Source organism: Meles meles, chromosome 7, assembly GCF_922984935.1.
Source record: "Meles meles chromosome 7, mMelMel3.1 paternal haplotype, whole genome shotgun sequence".
In the NCBI taxonomy this organism is placed as follows: domain Eukaryota; kingdom Metazoa; phylum Chordata; class Mammalia; order Carnivora; family Mustelidae; genus Meles; species Meles meles.
Genome location: NC_060072.1, coordinates 54,624,829 through 54,648,918, shown reverse-complemented (window position 1 = coordinate 54,648,918; position 24,090 = coordinate 54,624,829). Strand labels below are relative to the sequence as shown.

The 24,090-nt window shown below is 36.4% G+C and overlaps 1 pseudogene; it reads left to right on the top strand.

Annotated features, from left to right (window-relative positions):
* Positions 1 to 878: 878 nt before the first annotated feature.
* The window catches only part of LOC123946835, a 122,819-nt pseudogene continuing 99,607 nt past the window's right edge, over positions 879 to 24,090 (top strand).

Here is a 24,090-nt window from a genome sequence, read left to right as displayed (position 1 = left end):
GTTCTTCTATAAATGATCTACACTTTTATCTACCATTGTATGTTTTCATATCCTTACCATTAAATCAGTTATCGATTTCTGGTGTTAAATCAGTACATTTAAAAATAGATTTTTGGTTTTCATTATTGTTCAGGCTTTGTATAAGTTTATTATGTCTTATAACATTTTTCAACATTTAAATATTTCTAAAAATTTAATAATTTCTCAAAACACGATTACTCAAAGTAAAAGACCACTTGATAGCACTACACAACCTTTTTTTTAATATTTTCTGTATTTTCTTTTTTTTCTTTAATTTATTTATTTTTTCAGCATAACAGTATTCATTGCTTTTGCACAACACAACCTTTTAATAAAGAAATCTAAGTCCCAAATAGAAGTCATTTACTACAGGAAATGGGAATTTGCTATGTGTCCTAAAAGTAATAGCTCCTCATCTAGGGGACTCAATTTTTTTTAAACTAATAATGGATTTAAAACTTGTCAAAAAAAATTGGTGCAGCATTTTCTTTCTAATACAGCATTTTAATATTAACCCAGTTATCTAATAGTGTTGACATGTTCTGTGGAATCTGGACTTAATGAGGACAATATTATTCCTGAATTCTTTTCTTCTTCACTAATTGGATGCTTTCCATGTTTCCAATCAATACTATTGTGTCAAACAGAGAATATCATTACAAAAACCACTTATTTCATCATGAAGCACTTCTTTAAAGCTCCATGGAAATTAGTACCAGATTTTACATTGTTCAACAGCAAATGAGTACTACCACTCACCACACACTCCACCCACTGTGACTGTCCCACCCACTGTTCATCAAGTCCTTCAGTACAGTCCCATTCAGCCCTGTGCCTGACACCACACAGCTGCAGAGATGAATAACCAAGAAGTTACCTATGCAGAACTCAGTCAGGTTAAGGGTACAAGAAGACAGCAAGTGAAAGCTAAGGGCACTAAAAGTGGCATTTCGAGAAGTGAGCAGGAAATAACGTATGCAGAATTAACTCTTCAAGATGCTTCTCGGGATCTTCAAGGGAATGGCAAGAACTACCAGTGGAAAGGTAAAACACTTAATACAGACATAGTATACTGTTCTAGAATGTGCACTTGGGGAGCAGAGGTGTAGGGAATGAGTAGGGAATGATCTCCCATATTTTTCATTTGTGTGGATCAGAGCTTGGGGCTGGAATATGGTATTGTAATTGAAATCTGAGGACGAATCTTGTTCATGTGTGGTAATTCGTGGTCTTTATGCAATCTCATGGAGGCAATATATTTACTGCCAATATAATGGCATATTCTGAGAGAAGAATACAATGATAGATGCAAGTTTTTATATGTGACTCCCTGTGCATTGTTGGTTTTCTTGTACATAAATTTCCTAAATGATTATTGCCATCCATCCTTTCTCAGCATTTTCATTTCTCCTCCAACTATTTACCTTCATGTCCAGGGAAGCTCATTGCTGGGATCTTGGGAATCATCTGCTTTGTCTTGATGTCCACTGTGGTCACAATAGCTGTTATTCATTGTAAGTAAGTGTTTCAAAGACTACAAGGGAATTTTTCACTTTAATGATCATCATTGCCTTGAAATGTTGCACAATACGGAATTTTATTACCTCATTTTAATGCATGTATGCTCTAGGTGTGGAATTTGTCAAAAGTAGAAATAACAGAGTAGTTATAGAGAGTATTAAGCATCTATTCAGATTTTATAATTCCAATGCAAGCTATAAGAGAAACCTTATTGAGATATACAAATTAATTCTTGAGATTGGTTAAACCAAACACTGTAAGACTGAAGTTGGCTTTTTAAAAACTTTTGAATTATCTTCGCCTGCATGTTCATTTTTTTATTCAAAATTTATGGGTAAAATTGGTTTATTACAGAGTTTTCTCATTCTAAACAATATACCAACCTTCAAACTAAGAAACTCAAATCATTGTGTTTTATTTAGTGTAATATTATGTTTTCTGAGGATTGCTTTAATTTTTCTAGTTACTGAAGGACCAATACAGAACAAAGCTTCCTTGGAAACAAAGACCAATAAAGGTAGAACATCATTTTCAAAACTCTGATATTAAGATAATTTATACTTTATCTCTCTTAAGTTAGACCAGGAAAATAGTTGATGCTTTTTGGGAAAATGAATTAGAAAATTGCATAATAAGTTTTCAGAAATAATGAATATAGGAGAGTATTACTTTTTATGCAACAGTATGAGGAAATAAATACTCTTTTAAAATCACCACACCAGGGTGCCTGGGTTGCTCAGTCATTAAGCATCTACCTTCAGCTCAGGTCATAGTCCCTGGGTCCTGGGACTGAGCCTTGGATTGGACTCCCTGCTCTGCAAGGAGCCTGCTTCTCCTTCTCCCATTTCCCCTGCTTCTGTTCCCTCTCTTGCTGTCACTCTCTCTGTCAAATAATAATAAAATCTTTAAAAAAACTTATTTAAAAAAATAAAATCACCATACCGGGAGTGCCTGGATGCTCAGTCAGTTAAGTGTCTGACTCTGGGTTTGGCTCAGGTTGTGATCTCAATGTCGTGGGATTTTTTTCCCATGTCAGTTCCATGATCAGCATGGTGTCTGCTTGAGAGTCTCTCCTGTCTCCTAATGCCTCTCCCATTTGTGCTCTCTCTTTCTCAAATTAATAAATAAATATTAAAATAAAATTCAAAAAATCACCCACCTGTTGTTACCAATGGCCTCAAATTTCCTCTTGCTATAACATGATAAGGGATAAATCATTATGCAATTCCAAAAAAGTTGTTTTGTTTAGTGACTCATAGGACATGTAGAGATAGACATTTTATATGTTTGCTTTATATGGGCACATAAATTGGGGAGGGGATGTGACTCTTCTGGGTGTGTGTGTGTGTTTTATTTTTGCCAGCTTGTGAAGGTAAATTGATGTGTTTTATACACATTTGTTTATACATATACAAGTTGTAAATTTGCAAGTTTTAATATTCAGAGCCTTTTTGATAATACCTCATAATCCTTCTCCAGCATGTCATTGTCCAAAAGAGTGGATTACATATTCCAACAGTTGTTATTACATTAGCACTGAAAGAAAATCATGGAATGAGAGTTTGTTGTCCTGTACTTCTAACAGTTCTAAACTGTTCTACATAGATGATGAAGAGGAAATGGTGAGATTTCAAATGTTTCCTGATTTTATTAAAAGCTTATTATTTTTTTTTAATTTTTTATTTCTTATTTTTTTATAAACATATAATGTATTTTTATCCCCAGGGGATTACAGGGGATCACAGGTCTGTGAATTGCCAGGTTTACACACTTTACAGTACTCACCACAGCACATACCCTCCCCAATGTCCATAACCCCACTCCCCCTCCCAAACCCCCCCTCCTCACAGCAACCCTCAGTTTGTTTTGTGAGATTTAGTCACTTATGGTTTGTCTCCCTCCCAATCCCATCTCGTTTCATTTATTCTTCTCCTATCCCCTAACCCCCCGGAGAAAGACAACTATCATATGATCTCCCTGATATGAGGACGTGGAAAAGTTTATTATTAATATTATATTTGTAGTGTTCACTCATATATTTGTACATATTTCTAGTTTATTTATTTTAAGGTCTGTTACTATTCCATAGTTTGAAACTATGATATTTTACTTATATTTTTATACTTTTAATGACATTTGATAATGTCCATTGCCTGAAGTAGCCTTGCTATTTTTTTAACCATACATTAAGAAAAATAAATATATGATTGTACACATTCATCACAAAATAGAACCACATAATTACAAATTATATCATGAACTCTCAAGAAGTTTAGAGCCTCTATTAGCCCTGACAATTTTAATACTGTGAAATATCTTTGCTTATTTTTGGACTTTATATCAATGGGATCATGCAGTATGCATTATTATATGTGTCTCCTTTTGTTCTCATATGATATTTGTAATCCATCTATATTATTGCATTTGTCTATAGTTTGTGTATTTTCACTGCTGCTGTCTTATATGAATAGAATATTCTAAAATCAATTCTCAGAAATTTGATTCCTTTCAAGTATGTAGGTATTATGAATGGTTATTTTATGAAAGGCCTTTTCTCTGTCTTTTTCCACATATTGTATTTATTACACATAACTACATAATATATAGTGTATTATATATAGTATATTTTACTTATGGAATGTAAATAATGCATTTGTCAAAATAATAATGTATAAATGGGGGGGAGGAGTTAAGATGGCGGAGAAGTAGCAGCCTGAGACTACATCAGGTAACAGGAGATCAGCTCGATAGCTTATCTAAACATTGCAAACACCTACAAATCCAATGGGAGAGTGAAGAGAAGAAGAACAGCAACTCTAGAAACAGAAAATCAACCACTTTCTGAAAGGTAGGACTGGCGGAGAAGTGAATCTAAAACGACGGGAAGATAGACCGCGGGGGGAGGGGCCGGCTCCCAGCAAGCGGAGGAGCAACGGAGCACAAAATCAGGACTTTTAAAAGTCTGTTCCACTGAGGGACATTGCTCCAGAGGCTAAACCAGGGTGAAGCCCACGCGGGGCCAGCGTGGCCCCAGGCCCCGCAGGGTCACAGAAGGATCGGGGGTGTCGGAGTGTCGGAGAGCTCGCAGGCATTAGAACGGAGAAGCCGGCTGCAGAGACAGAGCCGAGGACTGAACTCTCAGCTCGGGGTTACCTTGAACTGGTCGCGGGCTGGGTGAGCTCGGAGCGCGGCTAGAGGCTGGGGATACGGGAGTGATTGGGTGCTGTCCTCTGGGGGCGCACTGAGGAGTGGGGCCCCAGGCTCTCGGCTCCTCCGGGCCGGAGACTGGGAGGCCGCCATTTTCATTCCCATCCTCCGGAACTCTACGGAAAGCGTTCAGGGAACAGAAGCTCCCAAAAGCGAACCCGAGCCGATTACTTAGTCTGGCCGCCGGTAAGGGCGGTGCAATCCCGCCTCGGGCAAAGACACTTGAGAGTCACTACAACAGGCCCTTCCCCCAGAAGATCAACAAAATATCCAGCCAGGACGAAGTTCATCTATCAAGGAGAAAGCAGATTCAATTCCTAAGACAGCAGCGGAATTCCAGAGGAGGAGAAAGCAAAGCACGGAACTCATGGCTTTCTCCCCATGATTCTTTAGTCTTGTGGCTACTTCAATTTTTTTTTTCTTTTTTCAATTTTTTTTTCAATTTTTTTTCTTTTTTCTTTTTTCTTCTTCTGCTAAATTTTTTAAAACTTTTACCCTTTTCTTTTTTAACGTTTTTTGACTAGTTCATCTAAATATATATATTTTTTCTTTCTTTTTTATATTTTTTTATTTGTTTTATTTTTTAATTTTTTTTCTTTTTTTTTTTTCAGAACCTGTTTTTATCCCCTTTCTCCCCCCCCACAATTTGGGGTCTCTTCTGATTTGGTTACAGCGCATTTTTCCGGGGTCTTTGCCACCCTTTTAGTAGTTTATTTGCTCCGTCATACCCTCTTATCTGGACAAAATGACAAGGCGGAAGAAATCACCACAAACAAAAGAACAAGACACAGTACCGAAGGCTAGGGACCTAATCAACACAGACATTGGTAATATGTCAGATCAAGAGTTCAGAATGACGATTCTGAACATTCTAGCCGGGCTTGAAAAAGGCATGGAAGATATTAGAGAAACCCTCTCTGGAGATATTAAAGCCCTTTCTGGAGAAATTAAAGAACTAAAATCTAACCAAGTTGAAATCAAAAAAGCTATTAATGAGGTGCAATCAAAAATGGAGGCTCTCACTGCTAGGATCAATGAGGCAGAAGAAAGAATTAGTGATATAGAAGACCAAATGACAGAGAATAAAGAAGCCGAGCAAAAGAGGGACAAACAGCTACTGGACCATGAGGGGAGAATTCGAGAGATAAGTGACACCATAAGACGAAACAACATTAGAATAATTGGGATTCCAGAAGAAGAAGAAACAGAGAGGGGAGCAGAAGGTCTATTGGAGAGAATCATTGGAGAGAATTTCCCTAATATGGCAAAGGGAACAAGCATTAAAATCCAGGAGATGCAGAGAACCCCCCTCAAAGTCAACAAGAATAGGTCCACACCCCGTCACCTAATAGTAAAATTTACAAGTCTTAGTGACAAAGAGAAAATCCTGAAAGCAGCCTGAGAAAAGAAGTCTGTAACATACAATGGTAAAAATATTAGATTGGCGGCAGACTTATCCACAGAGACCTGGCAGGCCAGAAAGAGCTGGCATGATATATTCAGAGCACTAAACGAGAAAAACATGCAGCCAAGAATACTCTATCCAGCTAGGCTATCATTGAAAATAGAAGGAGAGATCAAAAGCTTCGAGGACAAACAAAAACTGAAAGAATTTGCAAACACCAAACCAGCTCTACAGGAAATATTGAAAGGGGTCCTCTAAGCAAAGAGAGAGCCTAAAAGTAGTAGATCAGAAAGGTACAGAGACAATATACAGTAACAGTCACCTTACAGGCTAATAATGGCACTAAATTCATATCTCTCAATAGTTACCCTGAATGTTAATGGGCTAAATGCCCCAATCAAAAGACACAGGGTATCAGAATGGATAAAAAAACAAAACCCATCAGTATGTTGCCTACCAGAAACTCATTTTAGACGCGAAGACACCTCCAGATTTAAAGTGAGGGGGTGGAAAACAATTTACCATGCTAATGGGCATCAGAAGAAAGCTGGGGTGGCAATCCTTATATCAGATCAATTAGATTTTAAGTCAAAGACTATAATAAGAGATGAGGAAGGACACTATATCCTACTCAAAGGGTCTGTCCAAGAAGAAGATCTAACAATTTTAAATATCTATGCCCCTAACGTGGGAGCAGCCAACTATATCAACCAATTAATAACAAAATCAAAGAAACACATCAATAATAATACAATAATAGTAGGGGACTTTAACACGCCCCTCACTGAAATGGACAGATCATCCAAGCAAAAGATCAACAAGGAAATAAAGGCCTTAAATGACACACTGGACCAGATGGACATCACAGATCTATTCAGAACATTTCATCCCAAAGCAACAGAATACACATTCTTCTCTAGTGCACATGGAACCTTCTCCAGAATAGATCACATCCTGGGTCACAAATCAGGTCTCAACCGGTATCAAAAGATTAGGATTATTCCCTGCATATTTTCAGACCACAATGCTCTGAAGCTAGAACTCAATCACAAGAGGAAAGCTGGAAAGAACCCAAATACATGGAGACTAAACAGCATCCTTCTAAAGAATGAATGGGTTAACCAGGAAATTAAAGAAGAATTGAAAAAATTCATGGAAACAAATGATAATGAAAACACAACAGTTCAAAATCTGTGGGACACAGCAAAGGCAGTCCTGAGAGGAAAATATATAGTGGTACAAGCCTTTCTCAAGAAACAAGAAAGGTCCCAAGTACACAACCTAACCCTACGCGTAAAGGAGCTGGAGAAAGAACAAGAAAGAAACCCTAAACCCAGCAGGAGAAGAGAAATCATAAAGATCAGAGCAGAAATCAATGAAATAGAAACCAAAAAAAACAATAGAAAAAATCAATGAAACTAGGAGCTGGTTCTTTGAAAGAATCAATAAGATTGATAAATCCTTGGCCAGACTCATCAAAAAGAAAAGAGAAAGGACCCAAATCAATAAAATCATGAATGAAAGAGGAGAGATCACAACTAACACCAAAGAAATACAGACAATTATAAGAACATACTATGAGCAACTCTACGCCAACAAATTGGACAATCTGGAAGAAATGGATGCATTCCTAGAGACATATAAACTACCACAACTGAACCAGGAAGAAATAGAAAACCTGAACAGGCCCATAACCAGTAAGGAGATTGAAACAGTCATCAAAAATCTCCAAACAAACAAAAGCCCAGGGCCAGAAGGCTTCCCAGGGGAATTCTACCAAACATTTAAAGAAGAACTCATTCGTATTCTCCTGAAACTGTTCCAAAAAATAGAAATGGAAGGAAAACTTCCAAACTCATTTTATGAGGCCAGCATCACCTTGATCCCCAAACCAGACAAGGATCCCACCAAAAAAGAGAACTACAGACCAATATCCTTGATGAACACAGACGCAAAAATTCTCGCCAAAATACTAGCCAATAGGATTCAACAGTACATTAAAAGGATTATTCACCACGATCAAGTGGGATTTATTCCAGGGCTGCAGGGTTGGTTCAACATCCGCAAATCAATCAATGTGATAGAACACATTAATAAAAGAAAGAACAAGAACCATATGATACTCTCAATAGATGCTGAAAAGCATTTGACAAAGTACAGCATCCCTTCCTGATCAAAACTCTTCAAAGTGTAGGGATAGAGGGCACATACCTCAATATTATCAAAGCCATCTATTAAAAACCCACCGCAAATATCATTCTCAATGGAGAAAAACTGAAAGCTTTTCCGTTAAGGTCAGGAACACGGCAGGGATGTCCATTATCACCACTGCTATTCAACATAGTACTAGAAGTCCTAGCCTCAGCAATCAGACAACAAAAAGAAATTAAAGGCATCCAAATTGGTAAAGAAGAATTCAAACTATCACTCTTCGCAGATGATATGATACTATATGTGGAAAACCCAAAAGACTCCACTCCAAAACTGCTAGAACTTGTACAGGAATTCAGTAAAGTGTCAGGATATAAAATCAATGCACAGAAATCAGTTGCATTTCTGTACACCAACAACAAGACTGAAGAAAGAGAAATTAAGAAGTCAATCCCATTTACAATTGTACCCAAAACTATAAGATACCTAGGAATAAACCTAACCAAAGAGGTGAAGAATCTATACTCAGAAAACTATAAAGTACTCATGAAAGAAATTGAGGAAGACACAAAGAAATGGAAAAATGTTCCATGCTCCTGGATTGGAAGAATAAATATTGTGAAAATGTCTATGCTACCTAAAGCAATCTACACATTTAATGCAATCCCTATCAAAATACCATCCATTTTTTTCAAAGAAATGGAACAAATAATCCTAAAATTTATATGGAACCAAAAAAGACCTCGAATAGCCAAAGGAATATTGAAGAACAAAGCCAAAGTTGGTGGCATCACAATTCCAGACTTCAAGCTCTATTACAAAGCTGTCATCATCAAGACAGCATGGTACTGGCACAAAAACAGACACATAGATCAGTGGAACAGAAAAGAGAGCCCAGAAATAGACCCTCAACTCTATGGTCAACTAATCTTCGACAAAGCAGGAAAGAATGTCCAATGGAAAAAAGACAGCCTCTTCACTAAATGGTGCTGGGAAAATTGGACAGCCACATGCAGAAAAATGAAATTGGACCACTTCCTTACACCACACACGAAAATAGACTCCAAATGGATGAAGGACCTCAATGTGAGAAAGGAATCCATCAAAATCCTTGAGGAGAATGCAGGCAGCAACCTCTTCGACCTCAGCCGTAGCAACATCTTCCTAGGAACAACGGCAAAGGCAAGGGAAGCAAGGGCAAAAATGAACTATTGGGATTTCATCAAGATCAAAAGCTTTTGCACAGCAAAGGAAACAGTTAACAAAACCAAAAGACAACTGAGAGAATGGGAGAAGATATTTGCAAACGACATATCAGATAAAGGGCTAGTATCCAAAATCTATAAGGAACTTAGCAAACTCAACACCCAAAGAACACACAATCCAATCAAGAAATGGGCAGAGGACATGAACAGACATTTCTGCAAAGAAGACATCCAGATGGCCAACAGACACATGAAAAAGTGCTCCACGTCACTCGGCATCAGGGAAATACAAATCAAAACCACAATGAGATATCACCTCACACCAGTCAGAATGGCTAAAATTAACAAGTCAGGAAATGACAGATGCTGGAGAGGATGTGGAGAAAGGGGAACCCTCCTCCACTGTTGGTGGGAATGCAAGCTGGTGCAACCACTCTGGAAAACAGCATGGAGGTTCCTCAAAATGTTGAAAATAGAACTACCCTATGACCCAGCAATTGCACTACTGGGTATTTACCCTAAAGATACAAACATAGTGATCCGAAGGGGCACGTGTACCTGAATGTTTATAGCAGCAATGTCTACAATAGCCAGACTATGGAAAGAACCTAGATGTCCATCAACAGATGAATGGATAAAGAAGAAGTGGTATATATACACAATGGAATACTATGCAGCCATCAAAAGAAATGAAATCTTGCCATTTGCGACGACGTGGATGGAACTAGAGCGTATCATGCTTAGTGAAATAAGTCAATCGGAGAAAGACAACTATCATATGATCTCCCTGATATGAGGACATGGAGAAGCAACATGGCGGCGTAGGGGGATAGGAGAAGAATAAATGAAACAAGATGGGATTGGGAGGGAGACAAACCATAAATGACTCTTAATCTCACAAAACAAACTGGGGGTTCCTGGGGGGAGGTGGGATTGGGAGAGGAGGAGCAGGCTATGGACATTGGGGAGGGGAGGCGAACCATAAGAGACTATGGACTCTGAAAAACAACCTGAGGGTTTTGAAGGGTCAGGGGTGGGAGGTTGGGGCAACCTGAAGGTTTTGAAGGGTCAAGGGTGGGAGGTTGGGGGAACAGGTGGTGGGTAATGGGGAGGGCACGTTTTGCATGGAGCACTTGGTGTTGTGCAAAAAGAATGAATACTGTTACGCTGAAAAAATAAATAAAATGGAAAAAAAAATAATAATAAAAAATAATAATGTATAAATGTAACATTATAATTGTATTTGCATATGATTATAATACATTTTCTTCTAAGCATTAGTATGAAATTGCACGGTCACAGATATGTGTGACTTTCAATATATAAAATTATCCCTACATTTATCTAGTGTTTTGTGTAAATACATATTGCACAAAAACTCCTTGTTCCAAAACTCAGTAGTCTCAGAAAAATTATTACAATAAGTTCTGGTGACTATGTGACAATATCATTTTTCTGGACTGTGAGCCATTAGGATAATCTCTTCAGTGAGAATGAGAAGGGCTTGGGTGTGTCTTTTGCTCATTTCTCCCAGACCAGTGTTTTCTTTTGTCTTCTAGAATTCCTTATCATATTTTAAATATGAGCTCTTTTTGAGTTTATGATATGGAAATAGCTGTGTCCTGCATTTTTATTCAAGTCTTTTAATGATCAGAATTTTACTGTTACCATGGTCCAATATATCATTTCGGTGTCAGTGATTATTTTGAATTTTTTCAGAAGTTACTCAAAGTCCATGAATATAATTTCTGTATTACTTTCCTAGATTTACCACTTTTTTTCTTTTTCTTTCCTTACTTTTCTTTTTTTCCTCTTTTCTTTCTTTCTTTCTTTCTTTCTTTCTTTCTTTCTTTCTTTCTTTCTGTTTTCTCTCTTTCTAAACTTTAATTAGTGTTTATGATCCAGTTATAATTTATTTTTGATGATGTTTAATTTGCAGTGCTGTGATATAAAAGTGAAGGTTATATTTTCTACATCATGACCTAATTTATGTAGCATAATTTAAAGTAGACCTTTTCTGCATAAATAGCTTATGTATGTTCTAATCTGCTTCATGTAAATCATATAGATATTAGATATCTTTACATAGATAATTATAAACACTTATACCAGTCTACACAGTTTGTCACAACCCACAGCACTCTGAATAAAGTGTAGAGCCTTACATTCCTTAATGTCCCTTTACTGTGTCTCATTTCTACTATAATTGTCTTAAATGTTTCTCTAGTTACTTTGGGAATCAAATGAATGTTACAATTTTGCTTCAACTGATGATTTTGCTTTAAATATCAAAAAATTTAGACAACAGAAGAGGTGAAGCAAGTTTCATTAAACCTAATGGTAATTTTATTCTTTCTTTTGTTGTCTCCTTCTTCCTGATGATTCAATATTCCTTCTGTTATCATTTAATTTTTGTTTAGATAATTCCCTTTTGCAGTTCTTTCAGAGTGGGTTTGGCGGTGACATAACTTCTTAATTTTCCTTTATCTCAGAATATCTTGATTTCTCCTGTATTCCTGGGTGATATTTTTGCTGAATAGTCAATGGTTTTTTATTGCAATAATGAAGTTAGGTGTTTTTTTGTTTTTTTTTTTTTCTAGCATGAATTTTTCCCATTATTTTTACTGGAGAGAAAAGAAAAAAAAAACATTTTGGGACTTTTGTCAGTACCCTTTGGTGACTGTGGTTTGCTCACCAGTCTGGGATATAGGATGAAAAGAGAAATCCAGGGCGCTCACCACTCTGTCATTCTTTGGGGTTGGAGTGCCCAGTTCTGTCAGTTTTCTCATCTCCTGTTTGAAACTGCTGTTGTTTTTTATAACATGTCCAGGGGTTTTAGTTGTATTTGGTAGAGGGAATAGGGAACAGTGTTTCCTATCTTGCTGGAACAGGAATTCTGCTATGTAGTCGTTTTAATTTGTATCTTCCTAAGATTAATAGTGTTAAGCATCTTTCCTGTATTCATTTGCTATCAATATGTGCTTTTTCATGTTAGTATCTTGAAATATTTTGGCTATATTTTACTTTCTGTTATTGTATTTTGAGAATTCTTTATTATTATTATTTTTTTTTACAATGATTTGTATTTCCTCTCAAGTCTATGACTTGCTTTTCTTTTCTCTTAAAGGGCAGACATTACCTTAAGGAACTATACATTACCAATTTGTTCTTTCATGGATTATGTTTTGTTGTTCTTTCTAAGAAATTTCTTCCCAACTTTAGGTCAGATGTTTTTTAATACATCTTATTGAAATTTTATCATTTATACTTAATGATGATCAGTTTTTAGCATTTTTGTATATAATACAAAGTTTATATTATTAATTTCATTTGACGCTCCATTGTTTCCCACCATTTGTTTTAAGACTCTATTTTCTCCACTGAATGACTTTGCATCTTTGTTGAAATCTGCATTCCATATATGTTTGGGTATAAACTGCATTTTTTCCTCAGTTTCCTTAATCTTGTATGTATTTTTATGTCAATCCATACTTTAAAAATTGTTCTTTTGTAAACAGTGGGTTTATATTAGTTATTTTTCAGAATTCTCCTATCTATTCTAGATCATTACATGGATGTTTCCTTTCTATTTCTATCAGACTAAATTTTTTAAAATTAAGAATGAAAATTAGTTTTATCAGTTGCCTTCTGCATCAGAGAAATCACATCATTTGGCCTTCTTTACTCTGCTAATGTGACAGATTAAGTTTACGGAATTTCACATATAAATCCAAAGTGGTCTTTCTTCAATAAATCTACTTACATCATAGTCCATTATTTTTATATACTGTCAGAATCAGTTTAGATTGCCACGGACATGTAATTTCCCTTTTCCTTAGCATTCCAAGAAAACATACACAACACATATTTTATTAGATGCCCCCCTTTTTTTTTACTCTGTAAGGGTTTCTGTTTGGTTTATAATTGACATTTCATTTTTCTTTACTTATAAGCATCTAGATATTCTATAACTGAGAATGAAAAGCTTTCTGGATTACAGATTAAAACGTATTAGAAGTTAAGACACTTCTGATATTTTTATTTCCTTTTGTTTTGGTTTTCACAAGTTGTATTTGATAGAATGTTTTCAATTTTATGTCTAGTTTTAAACATATTTGCATATTTTCATAGTGTTCTCTTATGGTAAGTTTATTGTGGTATAATGTACATACAGATGGTTGCCAACAGTTGGCTGAATTTTCAAGTGTCACCATCGTATGAATAAGAAAATGTGTAAGCCCGATGTTTCACAGAACTGTACCCTTGGGGCAAATAATACATTATATATTAATTAAAAAAGGAAAGAAGGAAAGAAAACAAGGGAGAAGAAAGAAAGAAAAAAAAGTTAATTTCCAAAGGAAATCACTGTAGATCTCATTAGTTCAGGTATAACCTACCTTAGGGCTTTAATTAAAAATAATATTTATTCCAAAACAAAACAAAACAAAACAACAACAAAAAGAAAATGAATATTACCAGCACAGCAAAATGCCCCTTTCATATTTTCACCTCCATTTACAAACATTTACATAAATAGAATCATACAACATGCATACTTTATTTTTGGCATTTTCAGGGGAAGCTAAACTTGTGCATTTCATCCATATAGTTTCATGAAGTCTAAATCGTCCAGACTCCTTGCTATTTCATTGATTCTACTACAGTGTATTCATCCATGCTATTGCTAATGCTCTTGGATATTTGGGTATTGACCCACTAGGAGCTGCCATGAATTATTCTATTATATGTACTTCACAATCAATATTCAGCTTAGTATATGTTTATCATTTCTTTCTTCTCTAACTTTAACAAGTTCTTCTCTGTACAGCATCTGGAGAGGGCAGCTACTTAGATCGTGCATTTTATAACATTCTTCCTTTTGGATATAAGTGACAAAGCTATGAATTGTCTCCAAACACCACTTTGGTTTCATTCTAAAAGTTTTGATATATTCTTAGTTTAGTATCATCCAGTACAAGGTATTTTCATAGATTTCATCTTTGAACTATAAATTTTTCAGAGTCTATCACTTTTCCACATGTTTGGAAATTTTCCACATTTCTTTCAATTGTCATTTCTAATTTATTCCTTTGTCTTCAGAGAATATACTTTGAAAATGTCCATCCTTTCAATGTTTGATCCCTATTTATGACCTAGAAGAATAATCTCTATATATGTCAGTTTTGTCAAGCTGATTCCTAGAGCTCTGACAGTCTTCCATGGGGCTCCTGATTTTGTGACTGGAGGGTCTCTCATTTACTGATGGAAGAGATTTTAAATCTCCAGCTGTGTTCATTAAATTGTTTATTTATCCTCCCAAATCTGCCAGTTTCTCTTTCATGTGTTTGAGGGTCCTATTGTTAAGTGACTAATGCATACTTATAATTATTTTATCTTCTCATATTGACAGGCTTACCATATTGAAGTGTTTCTTTTACATTCTAATGTTATTTCTTGTTTTAACAGCTACTTTGTCTGATATTGTAGCCATTTGTACTCACTTACAGGGTTACTGTTTTTAGAGTGGATCTTTCACTATCGTTTTACTTTCACGTCTTATGCTTTGAATAAAGTGTGTGTGTTATGGAAAGCATAATAACGGATCTGAATTTTTCATTTTTATTCAGGATGACAATTTTTATCTTTTGATTGGAATATTTACTGAATTAACATGAACGTCATTATTGGGGATAGTTGGATTTGGGTCTCCCATTTTGCTGTTCATTCTATGTTTATGTTGTTTTCTTCTTCCACCTTATCTGACATCTTTTGTATTAAACATATTTTAGTATCCTATTTTAATTCCCCTTTGATCTCTTAGCTATATTCTTAAGTTAGTTCTTTGTAGACGCTGGGCATTACAATTACGTCTTTTATTTGTTTTTACTGAGATATAATTGACATAGTGTGTAAATTAAAGGCGTGCAATGTGCTCATTTGATACTTTGATGTATTACTGATTGATAACTATGGTAATGTTAGATAACACCTCTCTCACGTCACATACTTACCATTTTTGTGGGTGTTGAGAAGAGCAAAGATTTAGTCTTACCAATTTTGAAGATTATAATACAGTAACGATGACTATAATCACTATGTTGTACATTAGATTCCAGAACTTATTATGTATTAGCTGTAACTTTGTTTTCTTAAACATCTCATCAATTCCCCTGCCTTGCCACCCCTGGTAAACAATATTCTACTCATTGCTTTTTCAAGTTCAAAGTTTTAGATTCTACATTTAAGCAAGGCCATACAATATTTGTCTATTTCTGTCTTATTTTTGTCATGCACATAATGCCTTCTAGGTCCATCCATTTGTCACAAATGGTAATATTTCCTTCTTTCTCATGACTGAATAATATTTCATTGTGCATACGTGTACATATGTGTGTGTATACATAAATATATCACACTCTCTTTAACTCCTTATCTGTTGGCAGATACCTAGGTTCCTTCAATAATTTGGATATTGAAAATAATGTTGCAATGAGCATGGGTGTGCAGTAAACCTTTGAGACACTGATTTGAGTTTTCAACATATATATAGGAGTAATTACTATATAATATAGTATTTTTATTTGTAATTTCTTGAAAAAATACATAATATGGTATTTTTATTTGTAATTGCTTGAAAAATATTGTGGGAATACCAATTTATATTTCCTTCAAAGGATTTCCTTTTCTTCAGATCTTCACCAATATTCTCTTAAGTTTTTGAAAAAAAAAAAACAATTTTAACAGGTGTGAGGTGATAATTAATTATGGTTTTGATATGCATTTCACTGATATTAGTGATTTTGGGTATCTTTCTTGTACCTATTGGCCATTTTTCTGTCTTCATAAAAATGTTACTCAGGCCCTGTTCCCATTTTTGGAATTGGATTATTTCCTTTGTTTTTATTTCATTGGTGGAGCTATTTATAGATTAAGATATCAGTCCTTTATCTGATAGATATTTTACAATATTTCTCCTGTTCTGTACATCATTCTTCTAAACCTTTCTTCAACTTTTTTGTTCTTTCCTTTGCTGTGCACATGCTCTTAATTTAATGCAGTCTCACTTTTCTATTTTAATTTCTCTTGCATATCTTTTGGTGACTTATCCAAGAAATCATAAGAAGGATCTTTTTATGTTGGTCTCTACCAATGATTTTATATTTTTATGTGTTTCTATCTTGCTTATTTTTGTTTCTTTTTTTCAGCTTGAAGAATTACCTTTAGCATTTCTGTTGGGCAGGTCTAATTGTTCACATTTCTTCTGAAACGTGGCTTTAACCAACCACAACTAGAGTCACACCACTTTCCTCTGACTGCCATCTGGGAAAAGAGTTGAAACCTTGACAGATCATACCCTGGGATGCTGGGAAAGCCTTTATCTCTTCTTCGTTTCTGAATGACAGCTTTGCTGAGTAAGGTATTCTTGGTTGACAGTTGTTTTCTCTTTGATCGCTTTAAAAATATCATCCCACTCTCTCCTATCTTATCCATGAGAAGGTCTTCCCAAGAGGATCTTTTCTGCTGTCCAATATGGCATGTTGGCCTCAGGGTCCCCAAAGCAATATTGGAGCTACTTGATCCCAGGGCCCTGGGATCATGACCTGAGCAAAGGCAGAAGCCTTTCCAACTAAGCCACCCATGAGTCCCAGGATGTATTTTTAAGTTACTGTTTCCATGGAGGACTTATGGCCTGGGGCTTCTTATACTTTTGTCTTACTGGTGTGATGCCCTCCAATCTAACTTGTGTCCATGGCATGTGTGGATTCTACGGTAGATAACGTGGTCACAGGCTGCTGGAGATGGAAGATGTATCACCCATTCCATGGTTTTCACACAAATTCAGTCACCTCATGCTCCACCCTGTTCCTTCAGGAGTATTTCTTTTCTGTGTTGGCATGTGTTCCTCAGACATTTCATTATGTTTTGAGTTATAGATATAGGACTATTACTAGTTTGTTGAGCCTCTGGGGTCTGTAATATTTTTAAAATGAAATTTAAGAAGTTGTTCATTCTTTGTGACTTATGATTCTTTTTCTGCACTGTTTCCCCCCCAACCCCCTGCTTCTCTTTTCCTTCTCAGATTGTATTTAGACATATGTTGGATTTCCTGGTACTGTTTTGAAGGTTTCTGACTATGTTAATTTTTCTTTCTTTTTTTTTTTTTTTTTTTTTTTTTGCTCTCTGTCTGTGAGATGTGTAAATCCATTATTCCCTCCTCAATGTCATGTATCTCAAATTTTCTGGAGAGCCAATTTAGTGTATTTTCATGTGGGTATATAATGATAAACCAAGAATTTCTCTAATTTATTCATATACTTTTATTTCTCTATTGGTATTTCTTACATTATTGCTTTCATTGTATGTTCATTTAGTTATCTGAACTGTTTTCTTTGTAATTTCCATATATTTATAAATAGTACTATAAAATGCTTTTTTCCTAATAAACATAATATTCTTATCTCAATAGAAGTTTATATTGACCTATGCTTTCCCCTAGTATGGAAAAGATTTGCCAGTTTCTTTTCATGTGTGTTTTTTTTTAATTTTTAGGTAGATAGTTTTGATAATATAATTTAGTCATCATGCATTCTATTTCATATTCTAAGATTTGCATTTACTGTAAGTGGCACCATTTTTACTGCAGGATCTTCTTCCCTCAAATATGCCTGCTAATATTTTTGTTCAGTGTTACCAAATTCTTTTTTTAGCCTGCATTCCTAGGGATTGTCCTTGTGACTTTGTAGCTTAGATGTTACCTACAAGTTCTCTTAAAGACTGTATTCAAAGTGTGCAGGTCAATAGGACTTCCATGCTCTGCCATGAGATGTGTGTGTGTGTGTGTGTGTGTGTGCATGCATGTGACTGTGAGAAGGAAGTTCTCACAACTGGAATACCAGTTCTCAAGTCTCCTTCTGCTTTTACTTTCTACTGGCTCATCTTGGTCTCCTATCCATATGTGCATAATTTTTTTTCCATCAGCCAAGAGTGTACAGAGAGCTCATGTCAACATTTCTGTTATTCCTTCACTAACAGCATTCTCCTATTATATTTATGGGAGCCACAGTGTTTGACAGAAAAATTGAAACCTCTAAACTATTTTTTTTTTTTCTGGAGTGGAAAGAATTTTATAGATACCTGAGAAAACATGCAAGAGAAACATTCCTACTGACCATGTAGCCTGTACCCTTGGGCCAGAGTAGGCCAGACTTCTCTCATCCTGGCCTTGAGCTTTCGGTCATTTGGGGCCCAAATGATGAATGCCCAAAGGCTGGAGAAGGCTGCAGCCTGAGTCTGGAAAGACAGCATGTGTAGTCATGGTTCCTGAGGCTAGGGCATGGTGGGCAAGGAAGAAACACTGATCGAGATTTAGAGTCTCTTGGGTCACAGCCCCAAGTCTGATGAAAAACTACTCTTCCCAGGCTCCTGGTTCCTAGCCAGTCATCTTCTCCTGACACACATATGGGTTTTCCTCATTCATTACCAAGCAAAATCATCACTCTGAGATGAAAAGTCAATGGGCTATTTCAGTCCCTTTTCCATTGCTGATCGAGTCTCCCCTATGGCACCAGTACCATTGCTTTCTGCATCTTCTCCAAATTGTGGAACTACAAGCTTCTGGATCACTGAGCTACAGTGGGTATGCAGGGAGGTAAGGGAGTAATGCTGGGCAAGAAGACTACACATATGCTGATGCTTACTTGAATCTGTAGGAGATTTTCAATAAAAGATTGTTTCATAAAATATTATTAGCCTTTGATCAATAATCAGAACTCTGAAATTTTTGCCTTTGTCATTTTGTCTTCTTCATTTATTTCTTTATTTAAAAAATAATTTATTTATTTATTTTTTAAATAAATGTATAATGTATTATTAGCCCCAGGGGTACAGGTCTGTGAATTGTCAGGTTTACACACTTCACAGCACTCACTATAGCACATACCTTCCCCAATGTCCATAAACCCAACCACCCTCTCCCTACCCCTGTCCTCCTGGCAACCTTCAATTTATTTTGTGACATTAAGAGTCTTTTATGGTTTGTCTCCCTCCCGATCCCATCTTATTTCATTTATTCTTTTCCTACCCCCAAACCACCCACGTTGAATCTCCACTTCCTCATATCAGGGAGATCATATGATAGTTGTCTTTCTCCGATTGACTTATTTCGCTAAGCATAATACCCTCTAGTTCCAACCACATTGTTGCAAATGGCAAGATTTCATTTCTTTTGATGGCTGCATAGTATTCCATTGTATGTATATACCACTTCTTCTTTATCCATTCATCTGTTGATGGACATCTAGGTTCTTTCCATAGTTTGGCTATTGTGGACATTGCTGCTATAAACATTCAGGTGCACATGCCCCATCGGATCACTACCTTTGTATCTTTAGGGTAAATACCCAGTAGGGCAATTGTTGGTTTGTAAGGTAGCTCTATTTTAAACTTTTTAAGGAACTTCCATGTTGTTTTCCAGAGTGGTTGCACCAGCTTGCATTCCCACCAACAGTGTAGGAGAGTTCCCCTTTCTCTGCATCCTTGCCAGCATCTGTCACTTGCTGACTTGTTAATTTTGGCCATTCTGACTGGTGTGAGGTGATATCTCATTGTGGTTTTGATATGTATTTCCCTGATGCCCAGTGATGTGGAGCACTTTTTCATGTGTTTGTTGGCCATCAGGAAGTTTTATTTGCAGAATTATCTGTTCATGTCCTCTGCCCATTTCTTGATTGGATGGTTTGTTCTCTGGGTGTTGAGCTTGCTAAGCTCTTTATAGATTTTGAATACTTGCCCTTTATCTGATATGTCATTTGCAAATAACTCTTCCCATTCTGTCAGTTGTCTTTTGGTTTTTTTAACAGTGTCCTTTGCTGTGCAAAAACTTTTGATCTTGGTGACGTCCCAATAGTTCAATTTTGCCCTTGCTTCCCTTGCCTTTGGTGATGTTCCTAGGAAGAAGTTACTGCAGCTGAGGTCGAAAAGGTTGCTACCTGTGTTCTCCTCAAGGATTTTGATGGATTCCTTTCTCACATTGAGGTCCTTCATCCATTTTGAGTCTATTTTTGTGTGTGGTGTAAGAAAATGATCCAGTTTCATTTTTCTGCATGTGACTGTCTAATTTTCCCAACACCATTTGCTGAAGAGGCTGTCTTTTTTCCATTGGACATTCATTTCTGCTTTGTCAAAGATTAAATGACCATAGAGTTGAGGGTCTATTTCTGGGCTCTCTTTTCTGTTCCACTGATCTATGTGTCTGTTTTTGTGCCAGTACCACACTGTCTTCATGATGACAGCTTTGTAATAGAGCTTGAAGTCTGGAATTGTGATGCCACCAACTTTGGCTTTCTTTTTCAATATTCCTTCAGCTATTCAAGGTCTTTTCTGGTTCCATATAAATTTTAGGATTATTTTTTCCATTTCTTTGAAAAATATTAGTGGTATTTTGATAAGGATTCCATTAAATGTGTAGATTGTTGTAGGCAGCATAGACATTTTCACAATATTTGTTCTTCCAATCTATGAGCTCAGAACACTTTTCCATTTTTTGTGTCTTCCTCAATTTCTTTCATGAGTACTTTATAGATTTCTGAGCAAAGATTCTTTGCCTATTTGGTCAGGGGTATTCCTAGGTATCTTCATGTTTTGAGCAGAATTGAAAATGGGATTGACTCCTTAATTTCTCTTTCTTCTGTCTTGTTATTGGTGTAGAGAAATGCAACTGATTTCTGTGCATTGATTTTATATCCTGACACTTTACTAAATTCCTGTACAAATTGTAGCAGATTTGGAATGGAGTCTTTTGGGTTTTCTACATATAGTATCTTATCATCTGCAAAGAGTGATAGTTTGACTTCTTCATTGCCGATTTGGATGACTTTAATTTCTTCTTGTTGTCTGATTTCTGAGGCTAGGACTTCTAGTACTATGTTGAATAGCAGTGGTGATAATGGACATCCCTGGGGTGTTCCTGACCTTAGCAGAAAAGCTCTCAGTTTTTCTCCGTTGAGAATGATATTTGCAGTGGGTTTTTCAGGATGGCTTTGATGATATTGAGGTACGTGCCCTCTATCCCTACACTTTGAAGGGTTTTGATCAGGAAGGCATGCTGTACATTGTCAAATGCTTTTTCAGCATCTATTGAGAGTATCATATGGTTCTTGTTCTTTCTTTTTTTAACATATTGTATCACATTGATTGATTTGTGGATGCTGAACCAAACTTGCAGCCCTGAAATAAATCTCACTTGGTCGTTTTGAATAATCCTTTTTTTTTTTTAATTTCTTTTCAGCGTAACAGTATTCATTGTTTTTGCACCACACCCAGTGCTCCATGCAACACGTACCCTCCCTAATACCCACCACCTTGTTCCCCCAACCTCCCACCCCCGCCCCTTCAAGACCCTCAGGTTGTTTTTCAGAGTCCAGAGTCTCTCATGGTTCACCTCCCCTTCCAATTTCCCTCAACTCCCTTCTCCTCTCCATCTCCCCATGTCCTCCATGTTATTTGTTATGCTCCACAAATAAGTGAAACCATACGATAATTTACTCTCTCTGCTTGACTTATTTCACTCAGCATAATCTCTTCCAGTTCCATCCATGTTGCTACAAAAGTTGGGTATTCATCCTTTCTGATGGAGGCATAATACTCCATCCTGTTTATGGACCACATCTTCCTTATCCATTCGTCTGTTGAAGGGCATCTTGGTTCTTTCCACAGTTTGGTGACCGTGGCCATTGCTGCTATAAACATTGGGGCACAGATGGCCCTTCTTTTCACTACATCTGTATCTTTGGGGTAAATTCCCGGCAGTGCAATTGCAGGGTCATAGGGAAGCTCTATTTTTAATTTCTTGAGGAATCTCCACACTGTTCTCCAAAGTGGCTGCACCAACTTGCATTCCCACCAATAGTGTAAGAGGGTTCCCCTTTCTCCACATCCTTTCCAACATATGTTGTTTCCTGTCTTGCTAATTTTGGCAATTCTAACTGGTGTGAGGTGGTGTCTCAATGTGGATTATTCCCTGAATATTCTCAGATAACAATGATTTGAAACTGGAGCTCAGTCACAAGGAAAAGTTCAGAAGGAACTCAAACACATGGAAGCTAAAGACTACCTTGTTTAAGAATGCATGGATCAACCACGAGATCAAAGAAGAACTTAAACAATTCATGGAAACCAATGAGAATGAACACACTTTGGTCCAAAACCTATGGGATACAGCAAAGGCGGTACTAAGGGGGGAATACAAAGCCATCAAAGCCTCCCTCAAAAAAATTGAAAAACCCAGAATACACCAGTTGTCTCTACACCTTAAAGAGCTGGAGAAACAACAGCAAATCAAACCAACTCCACACACAAGAAGGGAAATAATCAAGATTAGAGCAGAGATCAATAAGGTAGAAACCAGAGATACAGTAGTATGTATCAATGAAACTAAAAGCTGGTTTTTTGAAAGAATCAATAAGATCAATAAACCACTGGCCACACTAATCCAAAAGAAGAGAGAGAAAGCCCAAATTAATAAAATTATGAATGAAAATGGAGAGATCACAAACAACACCAAGGGAGTAGAAACAATCATCAGACATTATTATCAACAGTTATATGCCAAAAACTAAGAAACCTAGATGAAATGGATGCATTTCTGGAAAACTATAAACTCCCAAAATTGAACCAGGAAGAAATAGACAACCTGAATAGACCAATATCTAGTAATGACATAGAAGCAGTGATCAGAAAACTCCCAAAAAACAAGAGTCCAGGACCTGATGGATTCCCTGGGGAATTCTATCAAACTTTCAAAGAAAAAATAACACTTATTCTCCTGAAACTATTTCAAAAAATTGAAGCAGAAGGAAAACGTCCAGAGTCTTTTTATGAAGCCAGCATTACCCTGATCCCCAAACCATGCATAAAGGAGAATTTCAGACCAATTTCACTGATGAATATGGATGCAAAGATTCTCAACATGATCCTAGCAAACAGGATCCAGCAGCACATTAAAAAGATTATCCACCATGACCAGGTGGGATTCATCCCTGGGTAACAAGGATGGTTCAACATTCGCAAATCAATCAATGTGATAGAACAAATCAATAAGAGAAGAGAGAAGAAACATATGGTCCTCCCAATTGATGCAGAAAAAGCATTTGACAAAATCCAGCATCCGTTCCTGATGAAAAGGCTTCAAAGTATAGGGATAGAAGGAACATTCCTGAACTTCAAAAAATCTATCTATGAAAGACCCACAGCAAATATCATCCTCAATGGGAAAAAGCTTGCAGCCTTCCTATTGAGATCAGGAACACGACAAGGATGCCCACTCTCACCACTCTTGTTCAACATAGTACTAGAAGTTCTAGCAACGGCAATCAGACAACAAAGAGAAATAAAAGGTATCCAAATTGGCAATGAAGAAGTCAAACTCTCTTTCTTCACAGATGACATGATTCTTTATATGGAAAACCCCAAATACTCCACCCCCAATCTACTAGAACTTATACAGCAATTCAGTAACGTGGCAGGATATAAAATCAATGTACAGAAATCAGTGACTTTCTTATACGCTAACAATGAAAATAC